The 25712-nt window shown below is 44.0% G+C and overlaps 1 non-coding gene and 1 pseudogene across 1 annotated transcript; both read left to right on the forward strand.

The window, feature by feature from the left end:
* LOC136319440 (tigger transposable element-derived protein 1-like) lies at nt 1-14345 on the forward strand (annotated as a pseudogene).
* Nucleotides 14346-23483: 9138 nt separating this feature from the next.
* LOC136321231 (small nucleolar RNA SNORA21) lies at nt 23484-23617 on the forward strand. The gene has a single exon (XR_010728508.1). It is a non-coding gene; the product is annotated as a small nucleolar RNA SNORA21 (small nucleolar RNA).
* Nucleotides 23618-25712: the final 2095 nt, after the last annotated feature.

Here is a 25712-nt window from a genome sequence, read left to right on the forward strand (position 1 = left end):
ATGACTGGTAAAAATGCACTGCAGTTCCTCTTGGAGCACACGGACATCGGTGTGTGGCAGAGCCCACGGGGTGCCAGGCGTGTGGCTGTGAACAAACAGAGGTCATCCCTGCTATCAAAGAGCTCTCACTCTTTCTACAGAGAATGGCAGATAGTAAACAGGAACCAAGCAGATCAATTAATACACTCCCTCTAAAAAAAAAAATGAGACAGAGACATGGAGTAAAAATGGCGGCCTGGCAGCAGGGCGGTGGGGAGGGTCTCCCTGCGGCAGCGACACCAGGCTGAGGTCTGAGGAGGAGAGAGCCATGGCCCGGTGACCCGATGGCCCATACACTGGGTGGGAGGTGGCCTCCAGGAAGAGAACACCCTCTGGGCCACAGCAGGGAGGGAGGCCTGGGTGTTTTGACCAAACAGAGGCCAGAGGGTGGGGGCAAGAAAAGATAATACCGGAAAGGGAGGCAAAAGCAGGTCGGGAGCAGGCTGAACTGAGCCGTGGCCTTTGATTTAAAAACATCTTGGCAAATAAAAAAAAAAATAAATAAATAAAAACATCTTGGCTGCTAGAACCCCAGGGTAGCGGTCCAGGCAAGAGAGGACAGTGACGGCTCAGACCTGGTGGGGCTGAAGACAAGGCGATAATCTGAGCTTTACTACGCAGGTGCTAATGACAGTTTGCTGACATATCACCTATCAAAAAAATATGTGTGTATTAACGAATTCTATCAAACCAGAAAGAGGCATTTTCATGCAAACCATAAGCACATCAAATAAATAGATTTTTTGTTGTCTTTTAAACAATGCAAAGCAATCTATAGCAGTTTCTGTTTGCACTGGCAGGGAGCGGCTGCTCCCGTTCTAGGCTGGAAGCAGCCGGCTGTATACGGTCTGAAAACACGAACAGGGAAGGGCCATCCGGACAGCCACGGGCAGCGCCCTCTGCTCCGTGGAGGCGACGGGGGCCCCAGGCTCTCTCTGGGACCACATGCTTAATCACGGGCTGTGATTCAGCCTTAGCTTCATAGTCCAAGTTCCAGAAAGATTTCTACTCGTTGTATGAAAGGACTTCCCCAGAATTAATTGCCTTTTCAGGAAGTGCACCTCAGGACAAGCGACTGGTCAGCAGGCCCGTCTTCTCCACTCTCTACCAGGCCACTTAACTAGCCTCGTGGTGTCAAGAGGATGACTTGCTTTAGGGGCTTGAGAAATAAAAGCTGCATTTACTGGTTCTCAGGAAGGAAATTAGCATAATATCCCACAAACTAATGTTTAAAATGTGCTTGCATAATAAAGATCCAAAGAGAAATGCTAAGACAATGTAGTCCTTTTGCTAACAGATCAATTTTGTTGTCTTGGATAAGATTCTTGATTATTCTGTGACTCGATTTAACAAAACATTAAATAGTTATAAATCAATGGTTCTCTCTCCCCCTGTTGCCTGGTAGCAAATTAAAGTCTGAAAAGTCCCCAGAACTGAAAAGGAAAAGTGAGAGAAAGTACCTAATAGTCAAAAAGGGAAAGAAGGAATTATTCAAGCTCCTGCCAGTATGATGTAATCATGACTCAACGAGCAGAGAAAATCGATGAGTCAAAAGTGAATACTTTTTCACGTGAATAGAACGCCTCTGGCTCTGCTCACTAATTTCTAATCCCCTGAAGGGTTGCTGGATCTATCACACAGTGAGGATACAGATGTCACTGAGACACTGTGACCCCATCCTCATCCTGCTTAGTGATCTATGTCCTCAGGTGCACTCAAAAGAAAGCGAGAGCCTGGTGTCTACTCTTTAAAATGTGACCTCTGGATTGTTTTCATGAGTGGCTGTTCTAAGAAAGATCCTCAAGTGAGGGACATGTTAGAGTTGCTGAGGGCATCTCTCTTCCAGAGCCGGTCTCTCGGCCTCGCTACACCTTGTTGTTTTCTACTGAGAAATGAGAAGAACAATAGAGCCTCAATTATCTCAGCTGTAATGTTTAAGTTATCAACTTAAGTGATGAGACACATTCTTGAAACTGTTTTATGTTGGTAACATATTATTGATAATGTTAGTGACAATACATAATAGCTAATATTGATCTAACATTTTTTCACACCTGTGGTCACAAACTCAACTTCCATGCGAATGCCCGTAATTCCCAATGACCACTTAGCCCTTACCACAGACTCTCGTGCCTCTTCCTCCAACATCCTCAGTCCATGACCGTGACCCTCTGTGTCTGTCGAGTTCAACATGTCTGCCCCCACACAGTCTCACAGTTGTGCCCTGGCCGTGCCTCTGCCTCTCTGTGCCCGTTCGCACCCTCTCTCGCGCCCCACCATCAGCGCTCGGGCACAGCGACAGGCTCAGTGCCGTGTCTGTGTGTCTGCTTGCGCTGTCTCCCAAGCACGGAAGGCCCTTGGCTCAGCACAGACAAATGCTACCCATCCTTCCAGCCCTCAGCTCCATCCCCCGAACGTCTGTACCCCCTGGAGCTAACACACATCTCATTTGGATCAATTTGGAACTTCGTTATAGCGTCCTTACGATGTTTTCCCTGGTTCTCAGTAAAAACCTAACTTCCCCAACCGAAGTGGAAACTTCTGGAGATTAAGGTTATGTCTAGCCTGACCTGTGGTGGCGCAGTGGATGGAGCGTCGACCTGGAAATGCTGAGGTTGCCGGTTCGAAACCCTGGGCTTGCCTGGTCAAGGCATATATGGGAGTTGATGCTTCCAGCTCCTTCCCCCTTCTCTCTCTGTCTCTCTCTCCTCTCTCTCCCTCTCTCTCTCCTCTCTAAAAATGAATAAATAAAAAAAAAAAAAAATTTAAAAAAAAAAAAAAAAAAAAAAAGGTTATGTCTATGGCTTCTTGCATGTCTCCTATGGAGCCTGTCACTGCCATACACAGATCGGGGACCCCTCAGCACCGCTGGACTCTAATGGAATCGCCACTTGTGTTAGTTCTTTTGGAAGCAAACTTAGAACAAGCCATGGAGCTGCTATGGGCGTGGCAGAGACCATCTCCGCAGTTCCCTAAAGTCCCTCGTGATAACTAGCCCTGAACGGTTTATCCCACACGCCAGACCCCACACAAGGCCAAGCACAAGGGACACTCCCCGGAGCCTGTTCTTGTCTGCATCTTGCAGATGGGAAAACAGAGAGGTTAAGTGATGTCCCTCGGGAGACAGGGCTTGCAGGTAATGTCAGTTCTCCCTGTTGAATTACACACTGCACTTACTCAACCAGCAATGTAACAGAACGGTCTGGGCCTGCTTCATTTCTTATCTGGACTCTTCAGAACTAGAAGTCACAAACTGGCAGTCCATAGACAAATCTGGCCACCAAGTTTGTTTTATTTGGTTTACATATGTAAAAGCAGACATTTTAAAGCAAATAATTTTACACGAAAAGTTGGATTCCTCTGTAAATTTGAATGAATTCAAGTGTTCAAATCAATCAATTATTTGACTGAGAACCGAATAAAGTACTAGAAGAAAGCACATGTTGATGTTTGCACACGCGGGGACTGCGGGAGGCCTTGCTAATCAATACACGAAGTCCAAACATAAAAACATTTTATGTGAAAATCAAAAATATCTACTTAGTGGAAAGAGAGACAGAGGAAGGAAGAGGAGGAAGAGAAGAAAATGAAGATGTCAAAAGACAAACTAGAAAATATTTTAAATACGTAAGGAGACAAATGCTAAACTATCCATAAATACAAAAAATACATAAAAATCTACATGAAAACGATTAAATTCCCAATTCAAAAAGATGATAAAATTAGGAATCCACAGAAGAAAAATACAAGTGGTCAAATAAATACATGAAAAGGTGATGTAATTTAAAAACAATGAAAAAACTTCAAAGCAAAATAACAAGATACACTTCTCACACATCATACAGGTGAAAGCTAAAATGATACATAATAGCTAGTACTGGCAAAAGTGCAGATGAAGGAGCACTCTCCCCCAGGAGGCTGGAAAGATGAAATGGTACCCTCTGTCAGAAAGCGTCTGACACCAGTCCTTACCATTTAAATACGCCTGTCCTTTGACCTGACAAGGCCACTTCAAGGGACTGATTTTATACGTTTTGCCAAAGATGTGTGCGTAAAAAGTGGTTGTAGAATATTTGTCAAAATGAGAAAATGAAAATAAATTTAAATGTCTAAACCAATAGAAATATTAGATAAATAAATTGTGGTACAGACACACAATGAAATATTAAGAAGTCCTGGGAGGGAAATGATATTAAGATATGAAAAGAATTATATGGCATGCTATTAGATAAAAAGTATGTATGCATATTAGGATCCTATTTTTAAATAGTTATATATCTATATGTGGGGAAATTCTAAAAGAATATACACAAGCGACTAACAACAACCTTCTCCGGTGGAATTATTATTATTATTATTTTATTTTATTTTATTTTTTTTGTATCCTGCATGTGCCCGACCGGGATCCACCCAGCATGCCCACCAGGGGGTGATGCTCTGCCCATCTGGGGTGTTGCTTTGTTGCAACTGGAGCCACCCTCAGCGCCTGGGCCAACTTTGCTCCAATGGAGCCTTGGCTGCAGGAGGGGAAGAGAGAGACAGAGAGGAAGGAGAGGAGGAAGGGTGGAGAAGCAGATGGGCACTTCTCCTGTGTTGGCCAGGAATTGAACCTGGGACTTCCACACACTGGCCAGGAACTGAACCTGGGACTTCCACATGCTGGGCCGATGGTCTACTACTGAGCCAACTGGCCAGGGCCTCTGGTGGAATTATTTTAAATATTTCTGTATTGACTTTTTTTTACTAGCTGTCTCTCTTTTTGTAAACGCCCTGCTCCCCCCGAAAAAGGATACCGATATGTTATGCTTTCTTTAGTATCTGCTTTGTCCTGATTTCTCTCTCAGGAGTCATTGCAGGAGACCAGACTGCTGGGCTATCTGCAGAAGTGACTCAGCTATTCCCCCTCTCTCCTGGTCCATCTGAGACCCCCATGCATTTGTCTATTTGCCCTCAGGCACACAGGGGGAGGAGCTGCCTCCAGTCCAGCAGGTACTGTCTTTACTCAGGTTTGAGGGGATGCTATCCAGTGCGTGTCCCTCAGGGACAAGGCCAGGGTGTGTCACACAGCCTTGGGCAAATCGCTGACTGTTGCCTAACCTCGGAGTCCTTCACCACATAAGTGTCATGATCATCTCTTGTTATCTGAGTGGCTGTAGAGAATACATGACAACATACGTGCCCAGCACCTGGTAAGAACCCGTGAAGTGTTGTTATTACCTCCACTTGTTATCAACTGTGCCTTTGAGGGTCAGGACTCAGCTTATGGTATAGTCACTGCATTTTACTTAGTTCAGTTTTCTATATAAATGTGCATCTAATAAATATTTCTTGATAGGCATGGCCACAAAGCTCTGAATGATTCCTGCCTGTGTCAGTTTGAATGAACAGTGAGCTTTTTCACATTTTTCAGTTTAGAGAATGCTTTTACAGGCGGGCCCCACGAAACGCTGACCTTGTCCCTCTAATCTAAGATTTATACATGAAGAGCTGGAATTGCCTGGGACTGATGAGTAGCGCTCTGGGAACGAAGGGGGGGGGGCTCACGGTGCAAAGGTAAATCTCTGGCAGGCAGAGCAGGGGAGCAGGGTAGAGAGGAAGAACCTGTGTTTGCATAAACCCAACCCAATCTTCCTTTCAGTTTACTCATCGTGATTTCACTAAAGATAAGAAATAGACCTGTCTACTGCCTAACCAGCCTCCTGAAAAAAAAAAATTAAACACCATCTTTTCAGGTTTGAAATCTTCAAAAGGTTTTGTAGTTTAATGATTCCTGTCAAAAGAACCTCAAAGAAAGATAAGGGTAGTCCTAATCTACCAAGCTTTATAAGAACTGGATTTTAAAACCCTCTTCGTGACTGTGTGCAGGAGACACACACCTTCTGGCCTGACTAAAAAGATGTTACAAGTGAGTCTTGGTGAGAACTGGCCAGGGGTTCCTGATACAATCAAACCATCTGGGGTTTGTGATTCAAGAAGGAATTTCACATCCTCCACAGCAAACATCCTTGCCTTTGGTGACTGCCTTTAGTGTTAATGCCATTAAAGGTGGAGCTTTGGAGAAAGTGTCATTTGTGAGTGTGGAAAAACAAACTGCTTGCTCATCCTCACTGGGCGAAGGAAGGTCTGAGTGCAGCTGCTGCGGCTCGCCCCTCCCCAACGCTCAGTCTTCCCTGGGGAAAATACGGAAAGTCACATAGGCAGTCATTTGAATGAAGGTGGGAAGACTGAGGCCTGGGCAGATGTCTCCATCGCTTCTGCATGTATCATCAAGTGGATGTGAATAAACACTCTAGATTCCGAAGGTAAAATTAATGCCAGGACTTCAGCATTTTATTTTTCCATTATATCAACTCTCTAATCAACCTCCACTTCCCTCTGCAGAAGAGGAAATACATACCACTGTTTGATACAATGCTTTGTAACCTGTTCAACTTTGCCATTTCTTTTTTCAAGGGTTTAACTTTTAAAAAAAAGTCCACATGCTCATGACACTGTCAGAAACTGAGCTGAAAATGCACTATGCATACTCCAGGGCAAAAAGTTACATTCGATTGGAAGAAAATGGTTCTTTGTAGGCGCATATCAAGGTTATTACAAACACCGCCGCTGCAGCCACAGAAAGCTGTGTTGGTCCCATTCACAACACGCAGTGGGACCACCTAGGGCCTAAGCTAATCCCCACACCCCACGGCCAGGCAGCCAAGGACTGTGGCCCTGGAGGAAGGCTGGGCCTGTTTCCTGGCCCCCTCACCCTCCTCCACCCACAAGGAGGCAGCTCAGAGGGGGGCTGAGGGCAGAGGAAAGGAGGCCTCTGGTAAAGGTTGGGCTGGAGAAGGCATGTCTCTGCCAGCCTAAGAGCTCCAGCGAGAACTGTCAGGAGGGCCGGGCCAGCCAGGAGACTGGGGTCTGGACATGGTCTCAAATCCAAGAACCAGGAGCCACAGGGCAAGATGTGAAGGAAGGGTCTGGACTCATTCCAGAGCCCTGTGTGAATGCGTCCAGCTTCTTTTTTGAGAGAGAGACAGGAAGGGAGAGAGATGAGAAGCATCTACTCCTAATTGTGTCAGTTAAGTTGTTCAGTGATTGCTTCTCATTTGTGCCTTGACTGGGGGGCTCAAGCCAAGCCAGTAATCCCTGTTCAAGCCAGCGACCTTGGGCTCAAGCCAGTGACCTTGGGATCATGTTGATGATCCCGTGCTCAAGCCAGAGATGTCGCCCACAAGCCAGATGAGCCTGTACTCAAGCTGGGGACCTTAGCGTTTTGAACCTGGATCTTCAGCATCCCAGGCTGATGCTCTGTCCACTGCGCCACTGCTGGCCAGGCAACAGGCCTAGCTTATTAAGGAGACCAGGGTAGGCCAAACAATCACGATGACTTCTACTTTTAAAGCCTAGAATTATTGAATATATTAGGAATTAAAGTTAAAAATATAAATGTGGACCCTCATTTGTGCCTTAAGTGCAGTAAACAATAATCTTAAAATTAACCAACGTATGTGAGCCCCTCTATCCTCAGAACCCTTGCCATCAGACGGGCTCTCCAGCCTAGAGGCACGAGAGCTGTGTCATTGCTCTCAGCAACTCATTCCTCAGCCCCACAGCCCAGTGTCTCAGTCGTGAACCCTCCTATGTCCTCAGTTCCCAGTGCGAGGCAGCCAAGTACCGACTCAGTTAGAAAAGGTCCATCTTGAGTCCGAGCACCAGGTGAAGACTCTGCTTCGCCTCTGCCGTGGGTCCCACACCGGCCAGGAGACACTGTCTGCCGGGGAGCCAACAGCTGTGCTGTCTCAGACAGGCCCAGGCCGAGGTACCGCCATGGTGGTTTCAGAGAGAGCCAGCCAGGCTGTAATTACGCCCAAGGCTCGGTTCTGAAGGCTGAGCTCGAGGCTGGAGGTGCCCCTCGGGCAGGCCCTCCAGGCTCAGACTCAGGGTGCAGCTCTGCCCCTTAGCCCGTGAGCCCTGCAGACTGGGCCCCTCGGCCCTCATGGTGTGCCCACTCTCCTGTCTGTGGGGCCATCCCTGCCAGGCCCAGCCTCACCCACAAGTGCCCAGTGAACAGAATGCTGAGAGCCTCTCCACCTCTCTCTCTTCAGAGAGTGCGTGGCAACTGTGCCGATCAGCTCCCTCTCCTCTGGCAGCTGGCCCTGCACGTCTGGGGGCAGCGACAGTCCATGGTCAGGCCACCACGGTCTGTCCTACCATTCCCCGGGGCTGCGAGTGCGTGTGTCCTTCTGTCTGCATGACCATCTGAGTGCACTCACACTCCTGTCTGTGCCCATCTGTACCAGGAAGGGCTAGCAGCCTCAATGCTGGCAGAGGGTCTGCCACTGCCAGCCCACTAAGCACTCTGCTATGCCTGGAAGCCCAGACGGACACCCACGGACAGCAGGGTGGTTTGACAGCTCGTGCACGTTCACCCTGGAACTTGGGCATGTCTGTGCACAGGCAGGCCAGCAGGGGGCACGCCGCAGGCTATTCCGCCTCAAGGAGGGACGGGCCTTCTGAAGAAGGAAGAGCAGACACAGGAGTCCACGTGCTCAGGTCTGGCCCAAGAACATGAAGAAGCAGCTGGGGGCGGGGGGGGGGGGGCAGGGACAGGAGGGCACAGACCAAGGCCTTTACTACTCCCATGGATTCAACGCCTGTGTCTAAGGTGGAAGGGGCTACAAGAAAGGTGGAAAAAAACCCAAAACACTAAATGAGCTGTTTCACTAAACTTTATAGACCTTAAGAAACCCAAGGCAGCAGGGAGTTTCCCTGAGTTCCGGGCATGGCCAGCAGGATCTGATGGTGTGTGCAGCCTCCCGCCCAGCATCCATTGTGGGGTGTGTGTGTGGGGGGGGAGGGGGTGGAGACAGGGACAGGAAGAGCCGCAGGGCAGCCAGCATGAGAGAGCAGACACCGGTGACCTCCCACTGGCTCCTTCAGAGCTGGCTGGGAGGAGTGTCTGCAGAGCAGGTAGAACACAGCAGGAACAACACTGCTGGTGACGGGTGTGCTGACTCTGCTGTACCCTGGTCTAGGTTGGGGACACACAGACTCCACTAGAGTTGGAGCTTGAACATTTATTTGCTCCAGGGAAGCCCACCAGGTCTTCTGCACCCCATCTGTTTCCTACAGATTAAAAGGCTTCCAGAACCACAGTATTTGACAGGGATCTTTCTAAACAGTAGCAGCAGCTTGGGGACCACAGTGGGGGGAGAAATCAATGTAGAGAATGGGTCTGTCCTGTTGGGTAAGAATCACCCATTAGGAACCGAATGACGGAGATCCTTTGTCTTGTCCGCAGAAACATGGGTCCAGCCTGAGGCTCAAGGTCCCACCGGGTGCCCCGCCCTGAAATGCCATACTAGACACAAGTCTCATCATCTGCTCACAGATTTCTCTGGAAAAGACCTGTATATCAAATCCTGAGCTCATATGCTTTCATTGCTTATATTTAAACTTGCTGTCTGTGAAGATTAGCCCAATATTATATTTTCATTTTTATGAGCTGTTTGACTTTTTTTGCTTTTTTATTGAATTATCTTTTAAGAAGGTCATCTCATTTTTCTTTATCTTATTTCTCTTTTACTTTTGCTTTGTAAGTAGATAAGAAGAAGAAGAAACAGCAGAGTATCAGGTATGAGGATAACTCACAGCTACAAAGGGCTGGCTGAGACTGTTTTTCTCCTAAAGAGAGAGTAGTAGTCTTTATTGTTATTGTAAAGGTAATACTGCTCATGTCAAGATTTCAAAAAATATATAGGAAAGATGTAAAGAAAAAATAAAAATGATTTCCAAATCACATTAATTGGAAGATAATCACTATTAACAGTCTGGTAAAAACCTTGCAAGTGTCCCTCCACACGCATACAGACACACCGACAGAGAGGGAGAGACAGACCGCGCACGACCCATCCCAGGTCCCTCAGGAAAAGCCTGGTGCTGCCCCTTGAACCAGAGACTCAGTTTTGTCACCAGGAAAGACACACAGATAAGCAAACCCCATGTTTCAAAATTACCCATCACGCTGCAGCCCCACAGATCAAATTAACCACACAGGACAGCCCTAAAGACCGCTCAGGAAAATTGCTAGAACCACATTGTTATCTTGTTTCCAGAACAATTCAGAACACTGGTGAGGAAACACACAGGACGCAGCATCGTCTCTGACGTACATCGTCCTCTGACAGGGGCCTCGGCTCCTTAGTGGCTTAGCATACCACATGTGTGGGTGGGGAGTCCTCTCACTCACTTCCCGGTCTCACGCTGCAGAGAGTCCAAGCATGTTTGCTCACCCCTGCATCTGGAGAAGGCCCCAGAGAGACTGACAGAACTTCTGGAGCCCATTCGTTGCTGGTCTACATCCAGGACAAACTGACTTGTTTTCCACCAAAGCAGGAATTAAAAATACCAACATAGGATGAAACTAAACAAAGCCTTTGCTGACAAGGAGAGGGTCAGGGCTGGCACAAGCCCCAACAGGGTGCTGGGGCAGGGCCCGTGCCTCCTCTCAGCAGCTGAGGAGAGAGAGAGGACTTCGCGGTCTCATTTCTGAATCAGGGGCCCCTCGCCTAGGCTGTGTCCCAAATGTATCCCATGCCACATGTGGGACATGATCACACCCAAGAAGTGTTTGTTGTTTTTCTGGAATGCAGCATTAACTGGACTTCCTGACTTTTAGCTGCTAAACCTGGCGTCCTTATACTGACACCTGGTGGGGCCACACACCGTGCCTTACATCTCGCAATCCCCAGCTCTGCACACGGGAGGCGTGGGTGACTGTGTCTAGCTCTCAGGTCATTGAGAAGCCCCAGCATCCGTTCAGTAGGTATTTACTGATGCCCACTATGGCCTGGGCCTGGGAAATACAGCCTGTCCTCCAGAAGATTCCATGAAACAGTTAAGTACATAATGGGTTACTGAGAGCAACAGAAAGTGTAGGACGCTGCAAGAGGCAGACCTACCCGAGCCCTGGAACTGGTCAGAGAAGCACTCTGCAGAAATGACACTTGAACTTGGACATATGTAACCCAATGTGTGTACTTGGGGCACCTGCCACTCAGAATGTCCAGAACTGAGCTCAGTACCTTTCTTCTTCTCCCTTGAACTTGGGTTAAAGGGACCTCTCCTGGGTTGCCGTGTCACATGCCTGTGAGTCCTTCTGAAGACATTCCTGACACTCCCTCCCTGCATCAAGGCAGGGAGCAAGTCTCCCACCTCCACCTCCTCCATCTACACCCCACTGCCCTCGCTCTCTTCACCAACTTCCTAACCAGCTGATGTGGGGTTAATTGAGTTCCTCTTACACCTCTATTTTACACTTGGACTAGGAAAAGTTATTCTATTTCCCTGCTTGAAACATTTCAGTGACTTGCTTTACTGCAAGTCCGAGCTCTGTAACTTGGCCAATAAGGTCCCCATATATGGGGCCTTCACAGCCTCCCCGGACTGGCTTCCACTGCCCTTCTAGCAGCACTGAGCTGCTTGCAGTCCCCGCACAGGGTGTGATGTTTCATGGATCTATGCCGTTACTCACTGTGTCCTCTGCTGGGCTTTCCCGTCCCTCCCTTTTCAACTCTATTCTCCAAGACTTTGTCCTCCGATTATCTCTTCCAGAGCGTCTTCCCTGGGTTGGGCTGAGTGCTGCAGAGGGATGGGCCATGCCCAATGCGTGCCAGCGGCACCGATGCCTCTGTGAGAGCCTCAGAGTGTCTTAGACCCATGCCAAGGGAGGCTCCTTGGCCCGAATTGGCACATTGCTAATGGTCGATGCACCGCCACAGTTAGAGCTGACTGCACCAGCAGATCAAAGACAGTCATCAATGCGCTGGCGCTGACCCAGGGGGCCGGCATACGCCATCTCTCTAACCTAGTTCTGTGCTCAGCAGAGGGAAGGACAGCCAGTTTGGTCTGAACCACACCAGACTGGGGAGTTTGAATTCAGAACACTCAGCATCACAACCAGCAGACAATGATTTACACAGAAGCTGAGAGACGCCGGGCGGGGCAGGGACCCCAGAAGCCGAGACACACCGGGCGGAGCAGGGATTGTAGCCCTGTGGAGGAGAAGCATGAAAAAGCTAGCTGTAAGGAACAGGGGAGCCCCCGTGAGCAGCGGAGCCAGCACCGCGCAGCGGCTGCGCCCGAGGGCCCCTGTCTTACCAAACATTCTTAGCAGAATCCCCTGTCTGTTGGATAATCTACACAGTGCTATGTGGCTCAAAGGGCTGGGGTCCCCGTACCCTCCCACTGGCTGTCCCTGCACTGACCAGCGCCAGAGAGCCTACCCACCCTCCCCACACAAGGACATGCTGGGCAGTTCTGGTCCTGCCAACAAGCCCTACTTGAGATATGAGTCATTACAAAGTGAAGAGTCAAAGCCTCAATGGGATGTGCAGGCACTCCTGGTTTTATCATACTTCGCTCTGCCTGCCTCATATGATTGTGTTTTTTATAAACTGAAGGTCTGTGGCCACTCGGCATCAAGCAAACCCACCGGCGCCATTTTCCTGAGAGCATCTGCTGATGTTGTGCCTCTGTGTCACAGTTGAGTAATTCTCATAATGTTTCAGATGCTTCCTTTGCTATGATATTTGTTACAGTGACTGAAATTAATAACTCTACAGTGGCCTCTAAGTGAAAGGAAGACAACTCTCACTTCAAATCAAAAGCTAGAAATGATTAAGCTTAGTGAGAAAAGAGTGTCAAAAGCTGAGACAGGCTGCCAGCTAGACCTCTTTTGCCAAAGCGTTAGCTAAGTTGTGAATGCAAACAAAAAGTTCCTGAAGGAAATTAAAAGCGGACACAGGACTGAGAAGAAAGTGAAACAGCCCATTGCTGCTATGGAAAGTTTTGGCGGTCTCGAGAGAAGACCAATCCAGCCACAACAGTCCCTTAAGCCAAAGCCCCGTGCAGCGCAAGGCCCTAACTCTCCTCAATTCCATGAAGGCTGAGAGGTGGGGAAGTGGAGAAAAGGAGTCGGAAGCTAGCAGACGTTGGTTCACGGAGCTGAAGGAAAGAAGCCATCTCCACAACATAGAAGTGCAAGATGGAGCAGCAGGTGCTGATGCAGAAGCTGCAACAAGTTGTCCAGATCTAGCCGAGATAATTAACGAAGGTGGTTGCACTAAACAGGCTTTCAATGTCCATGAAACAGCCTTACACTGGAAGAAGAGGTCATCTAGGCCTTTCATAGCTACGGAGAAGTCAATGCCTGGCTTCAAAGCTTCCAAGGACATGCTGACTCTCTTATCAGGGACTAATGCAGTTGGTGACTAAGTTGAAGCTACTGCTCGTTTACCATTCTGAAAATCCCAGGGACCTTAAGAGTGATGCTAAAAACACTCTGCCTTTGCTCTATAAATGGAACAAAGCCTAGTTGACAGCCCATTTGTTTATAACATGGTTTTCTCAGTATGTTAAGTCCACCTCTGAGAACTACTTGAAAAAGAGATTCAAGATATTGCTGCTCATTGACAATGCACCTGTCACCCAGAGCTCTGATAGAGATGAATCACAAGATCAGTGTTTTTCATGCCTGCTAACACAATATCCATTCTGCAGCTCACGGACTATAGAGTAATTTTTACTTTCAAGTCTTATAATTTAAGAAATATATTTACTAAAGCTGCCATAGACAGCGATTCCCTTGATGAATCTGAGCAAAGTACATTGAAAACCATCTGGGAAGGATGCACCATTCTGGATGCCATTCAGAACATTCATAGTTCGTGGGAATAGGTCAAAATAGCAACATTAACAGGACTTTGGAAGGAGTTGATTTGAACCCTCATGGATGATTTTGAGGGCTTCAAGACTTCAGTGGGGGAAGTAACTGTGGATGAGGTAGAAATATCAAGAGAACTAGAATTAGAACTGGAACCAGAAGACGGGACTGGATTTCTGCAATCTCCTGACAAAACCTGAATGACGGATGAGGAGTTGTGTCTTGCAGATGAGCCTGGAGAGTAGTTTCCTGAGATTGAATATTCTCTTGGTGAAGATGCTGTGAAGACTGTCTGAAGAAATGACAGAAAGAATTTGAAATATGACATAAACTTGGTTAGCAGAGCAGTGGCAGGGTTTGAAGGAACTGATTCCAATTTTGAAAGAAGTTCTATTGAGGATACAATGCTATCAAATCGTATCACACGCTACAGAGAAATGATTTCTGAAAGGGAGAGTCAATCCATGTGCTCAACTTTGTAGTTGTCCTGTTTTTCAAAGTTTCCACTGCCATGCCAGCCTTCAGCAACCACCACTCTGATCAATCAGCAGCCACCAAATCAAAGCAAAAGCCTCCACCAGCAGAAAGATTATGAATAGCTAAAATCTGATGATGGTCAGCATTTTTTTAGCAATAAAATATTTTAAAATTAAGATATGCATATTGTATTTTTTGGATATAGTGCTATAACATAGTAGACTATGGTACAGTGTAAATATAACTTTCATATGCACTGAGAAACTGAAAAGCTCATGTGACTCACTTTATTGCAGTGATCTGGAACCAAACTCCCAATATCTCCAAGTTATGCCTGTAACTATTATAATAGAAAACACATACTCTCTTACCCTATTGGCATATTTCAAACAAACACAGACCTTTTATAATACAATCTGACAGCACCCATCAGGAATAGCCAGGTACTCTGCAATGGGTGGACTGTGTCCACTACAATGATGTGTTGAAGTCCTAGCCCCAAGAGCTTATGACTCTGACCTTATTAGGAAACAGGGTCTTTGCAGATGTAATTAGCTAAGAGGAGGTCATACCAGATTAGAGTGAGCCCTAAATCCAATGACTGGGGTCCTGGAAAAGGGCCACGTAAAAATACAGAGAAGAGGGAGCCTTGTCCAGAGGTGGAGCCAGAGGAGATGACCGCAGCCCAGGCACGCAGAGGATGGCCAAGGATCAGAGGCGAGGACGGAGGTGAGGAATGGGTTCTCTGTCAGATTCAATCCTGCTGCAATCCTGCTTTTGGAGGTCTACACTCCAAAACTGTGAGGATAAATTTTGTTATTTGCCACCCAGTGGGTGGGATTTGCTACAGGAGCCCTAGGAATTGGAACATACATCCCAACCCCCAAACAAAACAAAACCCATCTGGGGGGGTTATTGCAAAGATATAGCTTAAAATACTGAGGAATTCGAACCATAAACAGGAAACTCATGGTGCTGTTTATAAGTGGGGAAAATTAAAAACTCTAAAAAACAAAGCAATCCAAAACGGCTACATAAATTATGAAACTATATATCATGGAAAATGCTTGCAATGGTTAATTTTATATGTCAACCTGATTGGGTCACAGGGTGCCCAGGAATTGAGCCAGACATTGTTCTGGGAGAGTCTGGGAGAGTTTCTGGGTGAAAGTAACATCAAAGCAGTAGTCTGAGGAAAGCGGCCTGCCCTCCTCAGTGTGTGCGGACCTCACCTGGCCTGAACACTGCCCTCCTCGGTGTGTGTGGGCCTCACCCGGCCTGACGTCTGGACAGAAAAGGCTGAGGAAGGGGGGATTCACCCTGCCCTATGTGCAAAGGTCAAGGCCAGGCTCTTTCTGGAGATGGTACAACAAACCAAACAACTTTCAGGATCTTCTTCCCTTTCCTCTACTGCATTCTAAGAGTCACTGCTGAGCAGCTGTGCCCTATTCATAAAATCAGGGATGGGTTTTCCAACCAAGAACATCCCACATTCCCGACAACAAACAGCACGAACACCGGCAGGACCCTGTCAGCGCCCAACAGCTGCCGACGGGTCTAGAAAACACAGGGCTGCTTCTGAGTAGAACAAGCAGCCACACGCTCAGCACTGGGATGAACAAGAAAGGCTCTTGGAAGAGTTCTGCCCTCCCAAACCATCAGTGGCTCGTGGCCACACGGGAAGTGTGAGAAGTGGGAGCACAGGGGAGTCCTGGGCCCGGGAGAAAGGCTGGCATCAGAGTCTCTCGAGTTCTGGACAGCTCTGCTCTCTGAGCCCCGCTGCACCTGTTCGTAGGGCTTCCATGCGGCTCTCTGCCGTTGACTTTCTACCTTACACCACTTCTCTGTATGACTATCCAGTTTCTGTCCAAAAATGAAAATATGCATAATTTCTCCTCAAACTCCAACTGTGGAAACACCTTAGCCAGCTGACTCGAGTGACTTTCTACGTCTGTCGGCCGTAGGACAGAACCACTGGCATCTATGAGGGGAGAGGGCTGTTCTGTGGCAGGAGACTGGGAGGTGTTATGGAGGAGGGTGAGGCTGCTCCCACAGGGAAGAGGATGGAATGGATGGAACAGAAGACAGTCACCTCCTATTCGTTGCCTTGGCTCCAAGTAGCTCTGGGACTCCAAGGAGGCTTGGCTCTCTTTGGGTCACCAGGGGGGCTTCCATCTTCCCTCTGTGCAGAGTGGGACTAGTATAGGGCTGGGGACGGGGGGAGGAGTGGGAAGTGGGTCTGCTAGGCCTCCCTCTTCTGCATCTGGCTTCTAGACGCTATGGGAACAGAGCAGTACTTAATGGATGTCAAAGTGAAGCCCCCCTTGCTATAAGCCTTTTCTCTTCCACTGAAGCCTCCTCACACCCACTGTCCTTGAGCTGCAGATGTGACAAGGGAGAAGATAAGGGCGTTGAAGCACAGCAGGGGACCACTCTGAGGCTCAGGCAAGGAGGCAGCATTCTCCCCACCATCTGGCAGGGTTTGCTGGTCCCACAGTGCTGGTCCCTCAGCCACTTTTAGGGGCTGAGGAGGAAAGGGAGAGTGGAGGAATGTCTTACCTCTCACCTAGACGCTGCAAAGATGCTATGAGAACAAGATCACGTGGGCTGTCCCGGGGGGGGCAGTAAGGAACCAGGCCACCACAGTTTCCTGCAGCCTCAGTTGCAATTCAATTCTCCAGACCCACTGGGCACCTCTGGACAGGAAGCCAGCAAGTTGGGCTAAAAACCACAAGGTAACAGGGACATGTGGACGGCACACGGTCTCCCAAGCCCAGGAGAGCTGCCCCATGCAGGCACTCTGAAGCACTCCTACAGGATGGGCACATCTAGATCCTTCTGCTTGTCACCACCTATAGATTCACTTCCAGCTTCTGGAAGAAAGTAAATCACTCTGCACTGAACTACACATACTTTTATTCTCTATACAGTCTGCAGTGTGTGGCTGACGTGGTGTTTGGTTTACCCAGACACCTTCTCCATGGTCACTTCCCACACTTTCCCCTTCTTCCTGCTTAAAATAGAAATGTGATGTCTGGAATGGCAGGAACCATCTGTCACCTTGAGGCAACAGACATATATAAGTGTGGCAAAGAGTCACAGACATTAACCTTGACACTCTCAAACTACTAAGCCAATACCAACAAGTACATATAACCAGATTCCTTATGTGACACAAATCAAATCCTGTTTGTTTCAGCATAATATTTGGGTTATGTTACTTTCAACATGAAAGCTTTCCTAAAGGATACATGGAGTCCAGCTAGCTTTACTGAATTATTAAAGCATTATTGTTGACAATGACGTAAGCCAAAAGTGAAATAAAAAATGCATAGCTTGGTCAAACAATTGTTCTAGCAACATGTCCTCAGGCATGTACCAGAATCTTCACTCTAAGACGGTAGGTGTGGGAGAGCACATGGAAAAACTAGTATTGAGAGAAAAGGCAGTCGTTTGTGTATGAGTGCACAATGAAATAGGCTTGGCTGTAGAGGAGATAGGAGCTAATACTCCAACATGCATTCAATCTCAGAAGATTAGTGTAAGCCAGTCATGCTAAGACTATCTGCTTTGGAACTGGTTAATTAGGGGCTGGTGGACCTAAGCCAATTTGGGTCAAGGACCTACTTAAATGTTTTGGACAAGAAGCTAGTTTCACTTCCCTCTGCTGGATACGAACAGGAAGTATGTTTTTCCAGTTGTGGCCAATAGACCATGACCACAAGAGTAATGAGTCTTAGCAGGATGCTGGCTCTGGTAGCAGAGAATGGGTCCTTGATGACATCTCTAAGCTGCTAAATCAGTTGGCTCTTGAGTCTACCTTACTTTTCGATTTCCTAATATATGAAATAAATGTCCTTAGTGTTAAGGTCAATTCAAAGCAGAGTCTCCATTATTTTTGGCTGGGAGTATCTTATTTGGTACCTGAAACTGAAATGCTACAATTCTCAGACTCTAAAACATGATGTGGAATTTGTTAAATGGAGAAAGTGGAACCAATGGCAATGGCATCGTGCTGTTATTGCTGGTTGGTAGACTCCAGAAACTTGTTTGAGAAACAATTGGTACAACTGTTTTACCTTGGGAGAAAGATATATGTCTACTAAAGGTGTCACATTGAGGAAATAATAAAAAAAAATTAGGAATGTTGGAATGGGCCAGCTGCTTCTTGCTATAGATCTTTTTCAAGAGAGGCCTTTTCTGTCTATGGCCTATAATCTAAGTTTGTTGTGAATTCAGTAATTTTGAGCTTTGCATGTTGAAACCAGACAAACCAAATGACACTACAGACTTATTCCCAGAAAGGAGAAAGAAGGGTGGAGAGTGCACATCCATAGAGAAGGCTAGAAAGACCTTAGGAACTCTAGGCAGAATGATTGGTGAAGGTCTTTCCTTATCAAAGCCAATATGGAAAGACTAGAAGAGGTAGTTGTTTCTTCAGATGTGCAGACACCAATGCAAAGCTACAAGAAGCATGAAGATTCAGGGATACACAACAAAACTGGAAGAAAGAATAAATCTCAAGTAACCAACCCTAAAGAAATGCAGATCTATATAGTTTCTATAACAGAATTCAAAACAATTGTCTTAAAATAGTTTGGTATATAACAAAAAAACACAGATGCCTAAATAAAATCATAAAAACCATATAGAAACAAAATGATAATATCAACAGACATGGAAACCAAACAAATTCTGGAGCCCAAGAATTTAATAACTGAACTGAAAAATTCAACAGAGAGCTTCAATATCAAACAATCAAACAGAAGAAAGAATCAGCAAACTTAAGAGGAGTCATTTGAATTATTCAGTCAGAGGAATAAAATGAAAAAGAGTGAAGAAAGTCTAAAGGACAACATTATCAAATGAACAAATCTATGCATTATGGAATATAAAAAAAGAGGGGAAAGGAACAGAAAGCTTATTTAAAGAAATAATGAAGGAATGACTTCAATATAATATAGGCCACATATACTAAACAGTGAAAAACTGAAAGCTTTTTCTCTAAGATTACTATTAAGACATGAATGTCCACTCTTGCCACTTCTATTCAACATAATACTAAAAGTCCTAGCCAGAGATATTAGTCAAGAAAGAGAAATAAAAGCCATTGAAATAGTAAGAGATGAAACAAAATTATCTCTGTTTGCAGATGACATGATCTTCTATGTAGAAAACCCTAGATTCCATAAAAAACTATTAGAACAAAAAAATAAATTCAGTATAGTTGGAGGACACAAAGTCAACATATAAAAATCAACTGCATTATCTATACACTATGAATGACTTATCTGAAAAAAATCTTTTAAATTCCATTTACAATAGTATCAAAAAGAACACTTGGGAATAAACAACCAAGGCTCATATACTGAAAAATTATAACATATTGGTAAAAGAAATTAAAGAAGACAAAAATAAATAAAAAAACACCTCATGTTCATGAATTGGAAGACTTAATATTGCTTAATGTCCATATTACCGAAATCAATTTTTAGATTTAATGTTATCCCCATCAAAATTCAAATGACTCCTTTTTAAATAAATGGAAAAGAATACTAAATTCATTTGGAACCACTCAAGTCCCATAAATAGCCAAATCAAAGAAGGACGAATAAAGCTGAAGCCATCATACTTCCTGATCTCAAAATATATTACAAAGTGATAGTAAATAAAACTGCATGATAGAGGTATAAAGACAGACGTATGGCCCAGGGGAAGAGAACAGAGACCCCAGAAATAAACCCATGCACATCCTGTCTATTGATTTTCAGGTAAGATACAATACTACACAATGGGGACAAGATAATCTCTTCAACAAATTCTATTGGGAAAATTGAATATCCACATGCAAAATAATGAAACTGGACCCTTATCTTACATCAGACACAAAAATCAACTCAAATAGATTAAAGACTTCAATGTAAGACCTAAAACTATAAAACTCCTAGAAGAAAAGCTTTTTGACACTGATCTTGGCAATGATTTCTTAGATATGACATGAAGAGTATAAGCAATAAAAGCCAAAATCTATAAGGGAGACTGCATCCAAACTAAAAAGGTTTTGCACAGCAAAGAACAATGAATGGAATTAAAGGCAATATAGATAATAGGAGAAAATATTTGTAAAACATATATTTGATAAGGGGTTAATATCCAAAATATATAAGAACGTCTACAGATCAATAGAATAAACAAAAACAAATAATACAATCAAAACATGAGCAAAGGATCTGAATAGACATTTCTCTAGGTAGACATAGAAATGGCCAACATATATGTGATAAGATGCCCAACATCATTAATTATTAGGGAAATGCAAATCAAAACCACAATGAGTTATCACCCTATACCTGTTATGTTAGGATGGCTGTTATTTAAAAAAAAATAAAAACAAAACAAAACCAAAAATAACAAATGTTAATAAAGATGTGGAGAAATCAGAACCCTTGTATACTGTTGATGGGAATGTAAAGTGGTGCGGCTGCCATGGATAACAGGATGGTGATTCTTCAAAAACAAATGTTTTTTAATTTTTAAATTTTATTTAAAAAACTAACGTTAACCGGGTAACATTGATCAATAAGAGTACATAGGTTTCAGGTAAACATTTCTATAGCATTTGAACAGTTGATTATGTTATATATGCATTAACCAAAGTCCAATCATTTTCCGTTACCGTTACCTACGATCCAGTAATTCTACTTCCGGGTATATTCAATAGAAGTGAAATCAGGATCTCAAAGAGATATCTTCATTCCCATGTTCATTACAGCATTATTCACAATAGCCAAAGTACAGAAACAACCTTAAATATCCATCAACAAAATAAAAGAATAAAGAAAATGTTTTATACACACACACACACACACACAATGGAATATTATTCAGTCTTTAAAAAGAAGGCAATCCTACCATATGCACTAGCATAGATGAACTTGGACATTCTGCTAAGTGAAATAAGCCAGTCCCAGGATAAATACTACATTATTCCACTTCCATGGGGTATCTAACCCAGCGAAACTCATAAAGAAACAGAGAGTAGAATGGTTGCCAAGGGGTAGAGGGTGGGGTACTGGGGAGCTGATGGTCATTGGGTATAAAGTTTATTTGTATAAGATGAGTAAGTTCTAGAGAGATCCACTGTACAACTTGGTGCCTATTCTTATCAACACTGTGTTGTGTGCTTAAGAACTGTGCTAACAGCGTACATCTCATGTTAAGTATTATTACCATAAAAAGGGGAGTACAAAATAGATATGCTTATGAATGTGACTGTGGTGACAGTTTCATGGATATGGCTAGCCCAGATTCATCAAATTGTATACATAAAATATATGCAGTTTTTGTATATCAATTATACCTCAATAAAGCTGTGAAAAAATTAGTAATGCTGGAAAGCATCTGTATTCTTAGAAATTAGGTTCAGATATAATTGAACTTTCTCTTTAACATGGCCCATCATAAAATATAAAATAATTTTCCAGTTTAATAAAGTGTTTGTCCATAAACTTTCTAGCTATAGAAGACTTTTTAATCACACATAGGCTGCAGACAGAATTCAAAGTTAATGGTTGTTTCAGTGACTGCCCATTCATGGAGTATCTAACTCTATCTTGTGTGCCATAGGTTTGTGTTTTCATCTCTGTCTTTTCCGTCTATGATCTTGCACTGACTTAAAATTGGGGAAAGAGTTGTGTTTTCTCAGAAAGTGAATCTCTGAGGTTAAACTGGAGTGCGGAATATGGATTTATACCCAAGCTCACTGATGCTGACCCCTCTTCCACACCCCTAGCCCTCCTGTTGTCTATCTGAAGAAATAGGTAAAATATGATGTTGATAATTTGGATTAAGAAATAAATTTTGAGACAGTGGGAGGTTAACCATTTTCCACTAAATTAATTTAATAATTCTAGCTACTGACTTATGATTTGGATAGAAAATTTAAGCCCAAGTAACACTAAAAGCCCATTAACAGGTGATAGGGAAGGTTGTAGAATCAACTTTTGTGGAACCATTTCCACATTTCTATATTTGTTCAGACTGTTATCTGTCTTAGAATATAGTTTTCAAACAGTGAAATATATTGATGTGTTGAAGGTTGGCATTTTCATTTAAGAATTGAAGAAAGCATCACCACTTCCTTCAACATCTGGGACTTAATTTGGGTGGTGATCATTGGTAACAGAAGTAGTGATTGAATGCCATGTGGTACCTCACTATTTAACAGTAAGGACCATTATACAGTTTAATTCATTTAGTTCCTTCTATCTAGTTGTAATAATACAGCTGTTTTACACATGGGTTATATGCGCAATTCTTAGAAATATAGTTTCATTTGGGATGTTACTTATTTCACTGTAGCCACAAACCAAAAACATACTGCCTATCTTTCAACCACAACTGTGAAGCTAGCAAAAAAAAAAAAAAAAAAAAACACCAGCTTTGAGATATAATTTACATATTGGAGTGTAAAATTTAGTGGGTTTTTTAGCATATTCATAAAGTTGTACAACCATCATCACCATTAAATTTTAAAGAACATTTTCATCACTAAGAAACCCCATGCCTGTGCCCACTCTGTCTTTCCTCTTATCCCAGCCCCTGGAGACAACTCCTCCGCTTTGCTGCCCTGATGGATTTGCTTTTTCTAAACATTTCATAAATAGAATCACATACTATTTGGCTTTTTGTGATCAGGTTCTTGAAATTAATGTTTTCAGTGTTCATCTGTGTTGTAGAAAGCATCACCAGCTCAGAATTTTAATTGCCAAATAATATTCCATTGCACAGACACACTACCTGTTAGTTATCCATGCAGCAGTTATTGGGGTTTCTGTTGCTTCCACTTTTGCCTGGGTTAATGAATGCTGCTATGAACATTTGTGTACAAGTTTTTGTGTGGCCATGTTTTCATTACTCTTGGGTAAATACATACGAGTGGAAGGAATTGCTGGGTCATATGGTAGTTGATTTTCAATGTTTTGAAAAACTGGCCAACTGATTTCCAAAGCAGCTGTACCATTATTTTACATTCTCATCAGGAATGCATCATAGTTTCAATGTCTTCACAACCTTGCCAATATTTGTTAACTGTCTTTTTTATTTAGTTATCCTAATGGGTTAAAGGAGGCATTTCATGGTGGTTTTGGTTTGCTTTTCCCTAATGATTAATGATAATGAGCATCTTTTCACATCTATGTGTGTGTGTGTATTTTTTTTTTTTTTGAGAAATGTCTATTCAAATCATTTGGCCATACCCCTTTTTAAAGCATTCGTTGAGTCTTTTGCTAATGACTCACTGAGCCATAAAGAAAGGGCAAAGTAAAAACACAGCTTTGGGTGAAGCAGCAGCGTGTGGTGGTGTTTTGCTTCGATCGTGGTATGACAGGATGAAAGAAAAAAAAGAAAGAAAAGAAAAAAAAATCATTTGGCCATTTTTAAATTGGGCTATTTGTGCTTCTGTGGTTGAGTTGCAAGAGTTCTTTTTACAGGCTGGACACAAAAAACTTACAAGATACACAATTTGCAAATATTTTCTCCCATTCTGTGGGTTGTTTTAAATTTTCATGAAGTCCAATGAATATTTTTTTTTATTAATTTTGCTTTTAGTGACATATTTAAGAAACCATTGCCTAACTCAAAGTAAAAAATACTTGCTCTTATGTTTTATTTTAAGTCTTATAATTTAAGCTCTACAATTTGGTCTGTAGTCCATGTTGAGTTTATGTTTGTATGTGGTGTGAAATAGGAGGTCCAACCTCACTCTTTTGTACGTAGGTACCCACCTGTCTGAGTGCCAGCCGCAGAAGAGACTACCCTTCCGCCATCTCATTGTTTGACACCTTGTCAAAAATCAACTGACCGGAAATGTAAGAGTTTATATCTGGCCTCTCAGTTCTATCCCATGGATCTATATGTCTACACTTATGTCAGTGGAAGCTATAAAATTTTACCCTTGACAATTAACCGCCTACTCATTCCCTCACAGTCACTGTTTCACATGAAAGCATCCCTCTATATGTCCGTTTTACAGATCAAGACAGGTCAGTTTTGGTGGGATGGGTAGCAGAATATGCCACCTCAAAATATGTCTCTTTGGCTTAAGGGTTATATTTTGCATTGATTACTTTGAGAAACTGCAGGTAGGAGAAGCTCTGAAAATACAGGTTAACCCTTTCATAAGGGAAAGCTACATTTATAAAGGAAATTTATATTAGGAAGAGAGCCTGCACCAGGAAGAGAGAGTTATTACCAGAGATAACTTTGTCACCTGAGAGGCTCCTCTGCAGGGCCATTTACCAAATATTACCCCTTCTCATCTTTTTTGAATGGCCTTCTCCACTTTGAAGGTGCAGACCCCTCGCCCCTCCTTAGCCGAGGGTGGGATATAACTCTCAGTTGTCTGGCTGCCTTTCAGATACTGTATTTTTGTGGGCCTCCTGTAGGTATGTATGTATGTAGTTAAACATGTTCTTTTTTCTTCTATTAAGCTCTCTTTTACTACAGTTTTGGGGGGCAGGGGATGAGGGTTGATCTCAGCTAAGCACCCAGAAAGGTAGAGCGAAAATTATTATTCCTTCCCTAAAAGGGACAGGGATCCCTTCGGATGGGACTGATGTGTTATAGAATAACATTTCTGTTACTCGCATACATCTAGCAACCATAGAATGATTAAAAATTATTTGGGCCTGACCAGGCGGTGGTACAGTGGATAGAGCGTTGGACTGGGATGCAGAGGATCCAGGTTCGAGACCCCGAGGTCACCAGCTTGAGTGTGGGCTCATCTGGTTTGAGCAAAAGCTCACCAGCTTGGACCCAAGGTCGCTGGCTGGAGCAAGGGGTTACTTGGTCTGCTGAAGGCCCATGGTCAAGGCACATATGAGAAAGCAATCAATGAACAATTAAAGTGTTGCAATGCGCAACGAAAAACTAATGATTGATGCTTCTCATCTCTCTCCATTCCTGTCTGTCTATCCCTATCTATCCCTCTCTCTGACTTTCTCTCTGTCTCTATATATAAAAAAAATTATTTGGTCAATTAATTAGATTTTTCCCTGAGCTTACCGTATTTTTTGTTCCATAAGACGCACCTGACCATAAGATACACCTAGGGCTTTAAGGAGAAAAATAAGAAAAAAAATATTCTGAACCAAATAGGGTGTTAAAATATTTAATAAAAAACCATATTTTTCACTCCATAAGATGCATGGGCATTTTCTCCTCCACTTTTTGGGGAAAAAAGTGCATTTTATGGAGTGAAAAATGCGATAATCTGGGCAATGCTGGCATGGTAAATTTTTCTACCTGCTTCCCTCTCAGTCTTTAAATGAGGCAGATTGGTAAAGGTAGATGATATCAAGAAATTGCACAGAGTAAATGCCATCATTTAAAAATATTTTACATGGAAAGGGGGAGGATATAGCATATCAGAGCAGGTCATAAGATTGCTCATTCATCCAAAGTTAACAGATTAGTATCATGTGCT

The sequence above is a fragment of the Saccopteryx bilineata genome, chromosome 1, assembly GCF_036850765.1.
Source record: "Saccopteryx bilineata isolate mSacBil1 chromosome 1, mSacBil1_pri_phased_curated, whole genome shotgun sequence".
NCBI classification, from domain to species: Eukaryota; Metazoa; Chordata; class Mammalia; order Chiroptera; family Emballonuridae; genus Saccopteryx; species Saccopteryx bilineata.